A 14,736-nucleotide genomic window follows, 5' to 3' on the forward strand; every position below is an offset into this window, starting at 1 on the left:
CAAAGAATTACAAATCACCAAGCTTATGAAACACAAAGCACCGAGTGCTTTTTTTTTCCCCCTATGAGGAAAAATTACAGGTTTCCAGGGAACTGGCTGAGACCTGTGCTGCCTTTGTTAAAACCTTGTTTTTTTTCCACTTACATAAACACTCTGGGCTCACCCTCTATAGATGGCATGTTGCCTTAACAGAGCTCTCAAGAAAAATTTCACTTAAGCCCTGGGCATACTGCTCATGATCTGTGCCAACAACAGAAACTGTTGAGCTATTATGAGAATTTTAAGGCAACTTCGTTAAGCAATTACTTTCTGTAAAACAAAAATAAAATAATAAAATAATCCTATAAAATCTTGAACTCCCAAGGGTCCTCCCCCTCCAGCCACAACACAGTGTTTGGTCATCCCTCCTCACCCGCCTGCTGCCTAGAGTTTCTGGGTCCCCACCAGGCACTTGACCCCATCCTATTTTCTTGAGACTGACTTCATCAACTTTTCTCGACTTCACTTCTTCCTCTGTCCACCAGCCAGACTCTGACCACCACCCTCCATTCCCGAACCCCTTGCATCTGGGTAGGTCTGGTCATCTTTCCAGCTCCTTTTGCTTCCAGGGTCCAGGCTGTTGTACCGAGAACCACATGGCCCCTCGGGCACCTTGGCCTGAGGCAAGGCTTTGGCATCGGCCAACCCTGTCCTCCTCCCAAATCAACAACTTCTTACATTTCCCACAGTGAACGGTCCAAATCCCTACCTTTCATCCTAAATCCTAAAATCACACTCCAGGCACACTCACTCTCAGCACATCATTTCCCTCCAAACTTCAAGAAAATAAAGGCCAACAGGCATGAAGGCTTTCAACCTCCCTTCCCTCCATAACCCACTTCATCTACATCTTCACCACTTTTCTCCTTTGCTGCCTGTCTCAGGAGAAGGATCCTTATCCCTTTACAAAGCTAAGCCCCCATCTTGACTTTATCCCCTTCTGCCTCTACTTGTTCCATTAAATAGCTAGGACCCTTCACCCCCATCTGGTGTCTTCAATTTCTCCCTTGACCCTTTGGCCCTTTCTCTCCTCTTCATCATTCCTCTTCCTAATTCCTCCCACCCTATCCTCTCCTCAGTCTTCTGCTATCTGGTTTCCACTGAAAGATATATCCCAGCTCTTAAGCTTGGCCTACAAGGACCCCCATGACCAACCACTGTTTCCTTGGTTCCCTCTTCTCCCACTAACACTCCTTCCTCCCCAGCCCCTAGTTGTGAGTTCAGGTCAAACTAGCCTACCTTCCTCCATTAATCATCAAAACTATGCCCTGAATAAGTACTTACTATTTAACCCCATTTTACAAATGAAGAAACTGGAGCTTAATTAATTAATTTGCCTAAAATCACACATACTAAGGGGCAGGGTTGTCCATACAAGTGAACCACTATTTGCTTTGCACTTTGGTAGTTATTTTAGAGATAAATATGAACCCTAAATAATTCATGTGACTCTCTCTTCAATCAAATTATGCCATTTTGAGAAGAACAAGGGGTAGAATTCTTCTTGACTCTCCAGTGCCTAAAACAACACTTGGCAATGCCTGCTAGTTGAACAATAAATGTTTATTGAAATTTAATTAAAAGAGACTCTAATTTAGAGTAAAAAATTTTTAATGAATCACAATAATTTTTTTTTGCATTTTAAACCCAGAGATTCTTGGCCCTAAGCTAATATTTGCAGTGATGTTGACTGCTTTAAAAAAAAAGTTTAACAGATAATACATGCACCTGACCAATATTCAAGTGGTAAAATGGAGCATACAGTGAAAAGGAAGACTCTTTCCCATTCCTGTCCCCCAACCACAAAGCTGCAACCAGAATTAGCAATATTCATTCAAAGGCAGCCTATACCTACATATACATATTGTCTTACGTGAACATTTTATACAAGTAATTTTTAAACACAGGGATAACCTGCTGTACCCATTCTTCTGCACCTTGCTTTTTTCATTTAACAATTACCATGGCAGTTGTTCCATACTGGTAGTTATAGTAAGGGTTGCTTCATTCTTGGTAATAGCTGTGTATATTCCACACCATGGATGTGCCATAATTTATTTAACCTGTCCCTCAGTGACAATCCTGTTGGTTGTTTCTAAATTTTGCTGTTGCAAATAATGCCATGATAGGTTTCCTCGTAAATATCTATTTGCATAAATATGTAAGCATTTCTGTAGAATAAATTATTAGAATTGAGAATTTGCTGAAATAAAGAAGAGGCAGTTTTTTCAGTTTAATGGAATGTATTGCAAGCTTACTCTTGATTGATCCCAAGGGTCCCTTAATTTATTTAGTTCATACTATAGCATAAGAAAATAGATTCGATTTCCAAGGAATAAAGTTTTGTGGCCAAGGTTGTAGTTTATAGCACCCTGGATGACTACAAATCCCTCTCCCAGCAGATTTGCTTCTTCTTAAGGCTCAGCTTGTTTAACTGCAAATGAGTCTTTGCCTGTGTGAAGGACAGGCCTTTCTGATTCTGCATCTATGCTGATAGTATCTGCTTCGTGAAATCCTCCCCACCTCTTAATACTGACTCCCTGGCCACTGAACTTAAAGCTTCTGCCACATCCCTGGTTCTCTATTGCCCTTCCCTGCCTTTTTGGTTTTTTTAATAGCACTTACCATCATCTATCACATTGTACATTTTACTTATCTGGTTTTTAATTTATTGTCCCTACTGTTACTTTGTAGTTACCCTCAATATTAACTAGTAATGTACTGAGCACATACGTCATACCAAATGTTATTTTTTCAAATGTCTTTCCTTCCAAACTTGATTGCTTAATACACTGTTAGATTGTTGAATTAAAGATGAAGGTGAATACATTAGACAAACAAATAACTTGGAAACTCCTGTTGAGCTGCCTGATATATGCTATTTTTCTTTAGCGCATACATGTCTATAGTTATTATATATAGAAATTCACAAATAGATGATTTTTTAAATAATTATATAACTTTATTCTGAGTCTGTAAGTTGTTGCTTGAATTAAATTAAACCATCTGTCTTGAATAAGTTGTTTTCCTCATTCAGTATGACAAAAATACTCTCCAAATATTCATGATTAACCAGCTGAACTGAAGATTAATCCTAAATATATATTTCTTTGAGTCATTTTAGTTAAAATAACTAAATCAGTCTGTTTCCAGATATACTAATAAAAGAATTTGAAAAAATAATCCAAGTAATATGTTTGAACTGAAAAAAAAATGTAAGACCATTGTATAAAACAATTAGGACTTTTGAGGGGCAAAAATACCATTTTTCATTAAAAATGCATTTTTCTAATTGGTTTTTTTTTTTAAATAAATTTATTTTTGACTGCATTGGGTCTTCATTGCTGTGCACGGGCTTTCTCTAGTTGCAGCGAGCGGGGGCTGCTCTTCGTTGTGGTGCACGGGCTTCGCATTGCAGTGGCTTCTCTTGTTGTGGAGCACGGGCTCTAGGCGCACGGGCTTCAGTAGTTGTGGAACACGGGCTCAGTAGTTGTGGCTCGTGGGCTCTAGAGCGCAGGCTCAGTAGTTGTGGCAAATGGGTTTAGCTGCTCCACGGCATGTGGGATCTTCCCGGACCAGGGCTCGAATCCGTGTCCCCTGCATTGGCAGGTGGATTCTCAACCACTATGCCACCAGGGAAGCCCTCTAATTGGCATTTTAAATAATAACTTAAATCACAAAAGAATTAAACAAATCAACTACATATAAGGGGAGCTTTCCCAGAGTCCTTATCAGAGATTAAGTGTTGGTCACTTGGTCACTTGGTGCTAATCTAGAGACACTGTGGCTTAGATATGGGAAACATAATAATCAATTAGAATATATTTTTAAAACACGTACATTTTCTTATTAGGCTGTACACTTTCCCTTGCCCTTTGAGAATAAATAATGTTTGAAATATGAGAATAATGTTAAGTATCAACACACCTGGTTATGGAGGGATGGACCCCAAAGGATTGAGTATGAGGTACTCCCACTCAGACACCTGTGTACCAGGAGTGTCTTGCTGGTGAGCATCCTGACCAGTGTTAGGTGTAATCTGTGACTATGGAACCAAATCGACTGAAAAGGCATCAATGCAAAACTTGAACATTCATTGTGGACTCAGCAGAGATCATACTCCCGGCTGGCTTTGTCAGTTAGTGAGGGAACCACCACCAGGCAAAAGCAGAACATGCTTACAGCTGACCTCTTACCTTGATTCTGCACTGGGTTCAACGTTGTCTTGGAAAACCCAGTTTATTTGGATATTGAGAAGTAGGTTAGCCTGGTGAATCAGAGAGGAGTCACTCCCTGAGTAGAAATTAGACAGCTGGATGGATAGATAGATAGATTAAATATTTGGCTAACATTTTTCTTGGAAACATTTCAAAGTCAAAGAGGGCAAAAGTGACTTAAGCATGTTCACTCTGCTAGAATGGGATGAGCCAGGTCTTTGAATATAAATCACATGCACCTTTCAATATATCACTTTGCCTCTGGTATCTTATTTAGATTGTGTTTATGTCACAGATGGCTATACCAAAAAACAAACAAACAAACAAAACCCAACAACAAACAAAAAAAATGTTATGTGAATTTGACAAGTCTAAGTATATAATTTAACTCAAGTTCACAAATTCCACGTGACACTTGGACAATATCACAGCTGGGTCAAATTCAAGGTAAAACCTGCATGACTTAAAAACATGAATTTTTATTTAAAAAAATAAACTCAATGAAACTAAAATTGTTGTTGTGAAAATACATATTTGGATTAATAAGTACAAGATCTACAAACTGAGGAACTGACTAAAGGTCTGAAATTCTGAACTCCAGGACTGATTGCCAATTCAACAACACCTCACACCTCATTTTCTTGCTCTGTAAAAATAGATAATCCTGCTAAACTAGCCCAAAGGGATGCTCCATGAACTAATTAATGAAGTGGCAATACCATTCTCTGGGGCTGCTAAGGCTGAATGCTTCAGGTCTACCTGCCTCAAATCTCAGCACTCACCACCTCTTGAAACCCTAGGCCAAGTAAACCAAAGTCGGTCTAAGAACCTGAGGAAATGATGCCGTTAAACAACACCATCATGAAAATCTAATGACCACTGATCTCTTGTAAAAACTCCTGATACATTTTAAAAATTCAATTTTAAATTGCTTTTTTAAAAAAAATCACATGGGCTTCCCTGGTGGCGCAGTGGTTAAGAATCCGCCTGCCAATGCAGGGGACATGGGTTTGAGCCCTGGTCCGGGAAGATCCCACATGCCGCAGAGCAACTAAGCCCATGCGTCACAACTGCTGAGGCCGTGAGTCACAACTACTGAAGCCCAGGCACCTACAGCCCGTGCTCCACAACAAGAGAAGCCACCGCAACGAGAAACCCGCACACCGCAGCGAAGAGTAGCCCCCTGCTCACCGCAACTAGAGAAAGCCCGCGCACTGCAATGAAGACCCAATGCAGCCAAAAATAAACAAAATAAATAAATTTTTTTTAAAAAATCACGTTTTTGTAACTGTCCATATATGATAGACTTAGGCATTTAGGAAAAAAACATACTGAAGCTACTTATTTGCAAAATATAGCCCAACCTACACAAAGAGCCTTCAACTCTATTTTCCTTCACTGCCTTCAGATGAAGTCCACATGTCCTGGACTTGGGTATTTGAGATCACATCTGATCTGGCCCCATCTTTTCACACTCTAACCTCATTTCTCACTATTCTATCGCCTACCCTCCACTCATCTGGATATAATTCTCCTCAGAAATTCCATATCATTTTGTTTGAATCTCCATACAACATTTTTCATAGGTATAAGATATTCCCCTTATGTTATCAATATTTTCATGGACTGCATCTCTCTTTTATTTTTTTTAGTAACGAGCCTCATCTATAACTCAAAGAATCCATTCATGGCACTTTGGCGCTTTGGACATAGAATTCACTCAGTAAATACTTTTTTTTCATTAAAGTATAGTTAATTTACAATGCTGTGTTAGCTTCAAGTGTACAGCAAAGTGATTCATAGATAGATAGATAGATAGATACTTTTTCAGATTCCTTTCCATTACAGGTTATTATAAAATATTGAGTATAGTTCCTTGTGCTATACAGTAGGTCCTTGTTGATAGTAGTGTGTGTATGTTAATCCCAAACTCCTAATTTGTTTACCCTCCTCTCCTCTATGGTAACCATAACTTTGTTTTCTATGTCTGTGAGTCTATTTCTCTTTTGTAAATATGTTCATTTGTATCATTTTATCTTTGGATTTCACATATAAGTGATATCATATGATATTCATCTTTCTCTGTCTGACTTAATACGATAACCACTTAATATGATAATCTCTAGGTCCATCCATGTTGCTGTAAATGGCATTATTTCAGTCTTTTTTATGGCTGAGTAATATCCCATTGTGTGTGTATATGTGTGTGTGTGTGTGTGTGTGTGTGTGTGTGTGTATACGTCTTCAGTAAGTACTTTAATTAAATAAAACTGGACCAATGTTTTTGAGCACATACCATGCCCAGAATTGTATCAAACACTTTCCACATGTTACCTTGACTTTTTGTAATATCTTTATGTTAGTTATTTTCAAATAAGTTTACAATTGTAAAACACAACAGAATTTATAAAATGCTTTCACACTTATAGTGATGTTTATTCCTCAAAATAATATTATAAGGTTAGTATTATTCCAGTTGTATAGAAAGGAAAAGATGAGCCTCTCCACCCCTCAAGGTCACACAGTAAGCAAAGAAGCAGTCACATGAGTCCACTTCTGATTCCCAGTGCAGGGTTCATTCCTACTGCTAATGTTGCCCAAGACAGTAATTGGCCACTAGCAGAAATAGTAGACACATATTTGTACCCATTTAAGTAAGAGCTTTCTTGAATTATATACAACTGAATATCTGTAAACATTTATAAATATAGGCATATCTAGACCAGGCTTATTCAGTGGTTCCAGTATCTTCTCAAGACCACCCAAGTTTCTCTCCCCTTCACTGCTACCTGCCAACTATTCTTTACATGATCATATCAGTATAATTTATGGAACTCCAATGGAATGAAAACTGAAATCTGTTAACCCCCTGAAATTTTAGAAATTCCAGAAAGGCATGGTGGCTAAATCAGCCCAGCCACTGAAATATTTTCATCAGCATTGTTAGATAATAATAAAAAATTCCAACCACGCTAACTTCAGCGACAACCTAGTTATAGGAGATGTCTCTAATTATAATGAACCAGCTGTTTAGAACATTCCCAGAAGGGTCCAATTAGTTTCTATGAGCTGATGCAACCACTCATCTCTACCTGGGTCCTCTACAGGTCCCTGTGTTGTTGTACCCAGTCCAGGGGCTGATACCCAAAGGAAGGGTTACGATTCATCTATCAGGTGTGAATTATCATCTCTTATTCAGAGGGTCATTTTTCTGACAATAATGGATATCTTAGCATCAGTTTGCATATTTGGCTTTTGAACTGTTCTCTAAATGAATGTCTCCCCCTTCATTGAAGCAGGAAAACAAGTCAAAACAAATTCACAAAATGACATGGCTATTCAAAACAGCAAGGTAAAAGATTTCTTTTAAGCTTAAAGGTGACCCAAAAGTTACATGTCATTATACATTTGTCTAAACCCATAGAATATATAACACCACAAGTGAACCCTAATGTAAACTATGGACTGTGGGTGATTAGGATGTGTCAGTGTAGGTTCATTAACTGTAACAAAGTTACCGCTCTTGTGAGACTATGCATGCCTGGGGGCAAGGGCTATATGGGAGATCTCTGTACCTTCCCCTCAATTTTGCTGTGAACCTAAAACGGCTTTAAAACGTAATGTCTAAAAAAATATTTTTTAACTTTTATAAAAGTAACCCAAAAGATAATATACCCATCATTAGTAATACCTTCCTTGAAAAATTCTTAAGTATTCTTAAGCATATATTTAAACGTGTCCATACTGCTAAATCTTTTTGTCTTAAAAAACAAAATGCCCACTAATTTTCATCAAATTCTGAACCATCAAATCAATTTCCCAGCATACCACAAATTTTTAAACTATTGGCTTTCTGGTTTAATTTTCTCTCTCTTGCACTTTGTGGAATATTTTGAAAGAGCAGATAATCCCAAGCATTCTGAATATATAATGTTAAACCTCACATTTATTAACTTTATTCTAAAATAATTATTTGCAATGGACACTCTATCTTATAGCAAAACTAAACAGGACTTGAGTCATTTTTAAGGCATTCATGAGTCTGCCTGGGTTTCCCTAATGCTATGCTGAAGAGAATAACATGACCCTCATAAAGTTAAAAAATAACCAATTAACCCAAGAGAACTCTTAGGAGTAATTACGGAAACCACTACTAACAAGGCATTGAAAAGAAAAAAATTTTTGGATTGTCTTTTCTTTAATATTCTTCTTCACTTACTACAACTTGCTTTCTATTTCACCATTGTCATTTTTGTTTGGTTTGTCTTCCCAAATGGGATTCTGGTTACGGAACCAATCTAGGCAGTGGAATGTAAAATTTCCACTAAGAATGCGGAGCAGCTGGAAGTGTGTACATAACAACGCAAGATGAAAGGTTACCAATGCCAAGCATGCGGGGGTAGAGTACAGCCTCCACCTGCATTTAAATAAGTCATTTAGTCTCCAGGATTCCCACTGAAGAATGTGCCAACTGTACAGGATCTAAATGCTGTCTTTCATAAATACTAAGAAAGCTATTAACATGTCAGCGGATGGCAAGAGAAAGTACACTAACATACTTAGCAACTATTAGTGGTTCACACACAATGCGCTCAGGGCTCTGTGTGGAGGATTCAGAACTGTTCACGAAGGGCAGAGAGGGCCTCCATGCTCAGTGACTGAGCTTCTGCATAGGGTGGGATGCAGGAGTGAGAGAACCATGTGTGATTAGAAGGTTGGAACTTTCAGTCTTACTTCCCAGACCAATAGGAAGGGAAAAAGAACTGTAGGTTGAATCAATCACCAATGGCCAATGATATACCCAACCATGGCTATGTAATAAAAAAAAAACAAAGGACAGGGTTCTGAGAACTTCTGGGTTGGTGAACACATGGAGATTCCGGGAGAGTGACCAGCTCAGAGGCATGGAAACTCGGTGCCCTTCTCTACGCATCTTGCCCTATGCATCTCTCCCATCTGGTTATCCTTTTATAACAAACCAGTAATCTAGTAGGTAAAATGTTTCTCTGAGTTCTGAAAGTCACTCTAGCAAACAAAAAGAGGGGGTCACTGGAACCTTTGATCTATAGCTGGGTCTTCAGAAGCACAGGTAACAACCTGGACTTGAGATTAGCAAGTGGGGGCAGGGGGACGGTCTACCTATCTCCAGGTAGATAGTGTCAGAATTGAGCTGAATTGTAGGACACCCAGCTGGTGTCAGAGAACTGCTTGGTGTGTGTGGGGGGGGGGGGGGGGGGACCACACATTGTAACTGGAATCAGATCGTTAGGAATATTTTTTGTAATTATAAAATATTAGAAACAATCTAAATGCCCACACATAGGAGAATGGTTGAGAAAAGTATGGCACATCCATACAATGAAGAGCTCTGAAGTTGCAATTAAGAATGAGAATCACCTATACGTAGATTCCCAGGATATATTGTTAAGTGAAAAACAGCAAAGTGCCAAAGGATATCTATAGCGTGGACCCTTCATATAGAAAAGAAAGGAATACAGATATAGAGATAGAGACAGAGGTAGAGATACATATCTGCTCATTTGTGGAAAAGGATAGGATAAAGACAGAAACTAAGGAGAATGGTTTCTTATGGGGAATGGACAAGAACCAGGTATAAAGAATGCAGGACTAGGAACCAAGCAGTAGGAATGGGAGTGGGGCAGGGGGTGAGAGACACTTCTCTCAGTATATCTTTTTGTACAGCTTATGACTTTCAGGACACGGCAAATAATTAAAATCAAACACAATGTTGTATACCCAAAACAGAACATAAACAGGAACAAATGAACCTAACTGTATTATAATAAATAACACACCCACACTGAAAAAGAGGGCAGTCATCAGTTAGATCCCTTAAACTATAACTTTCTTAATAAATAATATCCTGTAACCTGCCTTCACTAACCAAGCTTGCTATAATTGTTCTTGCAAACTGCACACCTTCCAAGTTTCGCGTAGCTTAGACATACATCACAAGACTTCTTTGACCTCCCCCTATAGATAATACCTCTGACATATAATAACTGTTGCTTAAAATGTTTTTCAGGATCATGGACCTAGTCTTGCCCAGCTCAAACCTGTCAAGACCACCGACCATTCAATGGGGCCTGTACAAGTGTCCGATGGATGACCTTTTGACATCAGAGGGCCAAAAACTCCACCCTCAGATCATGTTAACACTGCCATTTTCTGAACATATATCCCATGAAAAAGCATGTTCAGCCTCCGCAGAACACCGATTATTTCACCTTTTTCTTTCCTCCAATCATCTTTCCCCCACACCTCAGACCACCCTGCTCCCTTATCCCATCAATATCCCAAGCCCCTTGCCTTCAGGGAAGTGGATTTGAGATTTGTTCTTGGATCTCCCCCCTTGGCTGCCTTGTGAGTAAAACTTTTCTCTGCTGCAGACCTCAGTGTCTCAGTGTTTGGCTTGCTGTGCATCGGGCAAACACAAACCTGGTTCCATAACAAAAGGGATGAGAAAGAAAAAAACTAACCTAAGTAACTTGGGACAATAGTGTCCTTACTGTATACTGGCAAGCTAAAGACAAAAAGAACTACACAAATACTGACTCTAGTCAATTAAATGTTTCTCATAGGAGTATGAGGTAGCAATTTTTAAACTATTTTGTAGGTACATTGAAACTGAACAAATACATGAATATATTGTGGATAATGAGAGTGGGGTTTCCCAGTTGAGGGAAGTAAGTTTCATATAAGGAATGGGAAAGGACAGAATGAACCCTGTGCTGCTGGTGTAGAATTGGAGGTATCAGTATGCACTCAGTTTTTTAAATATATATCTGCATATATATACAAATGGATAGATATAGAAATAAATGTAGGTGTGTGTACTTGCATATATACATATATTTTCTAGCTCTGTCTATTGAGAGGCCCTAAAAGCCATGACATCTCAGTAGCAAGGAGCACCCCTAATGTCCAGATATTGGTTTCTAAATACCATTCTCCATTAAAATGAACTAGGTTTCTTTGGAGAAGCAGTTGATTCTAAGGGCCAGAGAAGGAAAGATACAAAATGAGCCTGGAATATCTTGTGGTGCTAGAAAGTAACGAAGTGCTCAAAAAAATGTTAGGACCATGTCAAAACGACACAGAAGCCATCTGGAAAGAGTCCTCAATGGGCAAAGCAGGAATAATTTAAGTAACAAAATGAATAATGATGGTACTGGATTTTAACCAAGAGAATAAAATAAATATCCATGAGTCCACACTGATATAAAGAAATAACTGAATGAATGAATGAACAAATAAATAAATGTGAGAGAAAGGACAACTCTCCCGTACAGTAGAATTCCAACTAATAAATGTAGAAGGCACAATGGAAACAGGAAACTATCATTAGGTAAACACCACTGTAATAACTGTTGCAGGCAAGAACCATCCATGGATAATAAAATTTGTGAGTGATATCCTGAATGATGAGAAAAAGTATATTTGCATAGGTTCAAAGTATCTCCCCTCAAGATACTTGTTAATTACAAAGGAAACACAGTAACTTTACAGTGGAGAAAGCTGTTAGATTCCACCTTAACCAAGAGATCGAAGCTAGTATCACCAGTAAGAAGACATATCAGCATTATTTACTCTAACGACAAATACAAATTGAAAGAGGATTAATTCTCGCTGATGAAATCAAGAGATTTCCCTTCCTAACTTTTTCTCAGAGCATTTACTTTAGAAAACTTGCAACTGTAAGCACCTTCTCCTCTCTTTGAAAGGTATGTATAATCTCTTTGAAGATTAAGATAGGCCTTTGTCAACTTTATCACCTGGTAATGTCTTTCTCAAAGACCTAGGATGTAAACATCAAGGGAGATAGCACCCCTATTTCCCACTTCCTGTTGGAGGACAGAAGCGTAATTTCAATGGACACCTTGCTCCAAGTGGCAAAACTACCTCCTTTCATAAAGATATGAATACTATAGTTTGTTTTTCTTCTGGATAAAGCCAACTAGCTAACACAGATGGTCACCCCAATTACCAGGTGAACTGATGATGAACTGTGCGTGACAAATGGTACTCTCAAGTCCTCACACTTCAGGGCTAGTTATTGTTTATCTTGAAAACATGTATGTACATTGTGGGTGGCACCTGCTTGACTATATAAAAGAGTAAAATTTCTTTTTGTCATTGCAATTTCTTAGATTGCCTGTGATTCACATCATATTCTGATTTAATGCATATTCAGTAATAAAAGTGCTTTCTTTCTCTACTACCTCTGAGGAGAGGATTTCGGGATTGAGGGATTTTGTTTTTAATTATATTTCCCCAACAGTACCCTCTGACATGATGCATTGAACAGGGCACGAGATCACCTCCTGGTATTCTTGCCAAAAAATAAATAACCTCAAACCCAATCACAAGAAAACATCAGGCAAACCCAAACTAAAGGACATGCTACAAAATAACTGACCTTCAGAGTTCTGAAGGTCATGAGAAACTGAGGAGCAGTAACAGGTTAGTGGAAACGAAGGTAACATGATAAACTAAATGCAGTGTGGGACTCTGGATTGAATCCAGGACCTGAAAAAAAGACATTAGCATGAAAACTGGCAAAATTTGTATAAGATTTATAAATTAAGTCATTGTATCAGTTTCAATTTCCAGCTTTCAGTAATGATACTAATGTTATGTAAGATGTTAAAAGAGGAAGCTGGGTGAAGTAAGGGGTACATAAATTCTCTGTACTCTTTGACAACTTTTGTCTAAAATTATTTCAAAATAAAAAGCTAAACAGATATAATCTTTAACACCCCTTACCATAACTAAAGATCTGATACATGGGAGGCCTCCCTTGCCCTGTCTTCACCTCCCTCACCCTATCTTCTCTCAATAATCATGCACAACTCTGCACTAAAAATGTAAAAAAAACCTCCTGAGATAACCAACAATAGCTTCCACTTGTAACTAGAATAAACTTAGGCACTTCTGTCATGCGATTACATTTGGGTTTTGGTGAAGTTTCAAAGAAACTTCACCTTCTATTACTTTGTCAAGACAAGAGACAACTTGGAAAGAACAAAAAAATAGTCATCCTAAATTCCACACTAAATTAATCATTTCTTGCACCGCTAAAACAGAGACGAAAGCACAGTTATCTCCCAAAGATCAGTCATGAGTTTTGTCATGAATACACAAAAAGTGGTGGGGGAGATTTTTTTCACATACCAGGCCTACTAGCTCAGAACAATAAGAAACAATGATTTGTTGTTAACCGGTGAACCTAGCTTAATTGGGAAAATATCTGCAATCCCTTAGGGGAGAACTAGGTCAAAAGAACCTCACCTCCACATCAAAATTGCACCATCCAGGAGGTCAAAGCACATGATGTAGATAAAAAAGAATGTTCAAGGTTCAGTGAGGTTTTTTTCCCTCAAAAAGCAACCGCTTAGGGCTTCCCTGGTGGCGCAGTGGTTGAGAGTCCGCCTGCCGATGCAGGGGACACGGGTTCGTGCCCTGGTCCGGGAAGATCCCATATGCCGCATAACGGCTGGGCCCGTGAGCCATGGTCGCTGGGCCTGCGCGTCCGGAGCCTGTGCTCCGCGACGGGAGAGGCCACGACAGTGAGAGGCCCGCGTACCAAAAAAAAAAAAAAAAAAGCAGCAACAGTTCAAGACTATCTATGGCGCAGTGACCCTTCCTTCTGTAAGTAGCTCTCCCTCCTGTGAGCTTATCGCCAGCCCTTCCCACCCCACGCCCCCAAGCCCCGCAAACAAATACCTTCACCTGAGAACCAAAGACAAATGACAGCACAACTCTTTTAAGTAAAACACACAAAGAAGTAAACTCTGTATTTGGCCCAGACCCTGCATTAGGACCTCAGACCTTCAAAAAATCCAAGTTTATAATTACTTTGTGTCTCACTTGTAAATCATTGTTAGCAAGAAAATCAAAGCCTATTCCCTCTTTGTCCCATCTTTCTCATACTTCATTTCCTTCTCTATCTGGATTGCTTGGATGAGGGTCACCCATTCAAGAGCAATGGCATTTGGATCATTTTGGTATCTAAACTATTTGTGCTGCAACACAAGAGATAGAAGAAAGGGCTTCACATCAAGCCAATTAAGTAAGGCCAAGTTCATTCTACTCCCAATCTGACTATTGCAGGGAAAGCCTTGGAATCAGAAGGTCCTTGAAGTGAACTGAATTGGAATAATCCAAAACCAAAATCTTGGGCTTCCCTGGTGGCGCAGTGGTTGAGAGTCCGCCTGCCGATGCAGGGGGACGCGGGTTCGTGCCCCAGTCCGGGAAGATCCCACGTGCCGCGAAGCGGCTGGGCCTGTGAGCCATGGCCGCTGAGCCTGCGCTTCCGGAGCCTGTGCTCCGCGACAGGAGAGGCCACAACAGTGAGAGGCCCTCGTACCGCAAAAACAAAACAAAACAAAACAAAAATCTTCAGAGAACCCACCTGGTTCAAACTCAAACACTCCATTTAGAGTAAGGGAACAAGACA

The 14,736-nt window shown here is 39.3% G+C and overlaps 1 protein-coding gene across 1 annotated transcript in view; it reads right to left on the reverse strand.

Annotated features, from left to right (window-relative positions):
* DCDC2 (doublecortin domain containing 2) overlaps positions 1–14,736 on the reverse strand; it is a 155,860-nt gene that overhangs the window by 107,623 nt on the left and 33,501 nt on the right. The gene's annotated exons all lie outside the window — the stretch shown is intronic.

This window comes from Pseudorca crassidens, chromosome 10, assembly GCF_039906515.1.
Source record: "Pseudorca crassidens isolate mPseCra1 chromosome 10, mPseCra1.hap1, whole genome shotgun sequence".
NCBI lineage: Eukaryota > Metazoa > Chordata > Mammalia > Artiodactyla > Delphinidae > Pseudorca > Pseudorca crassidens.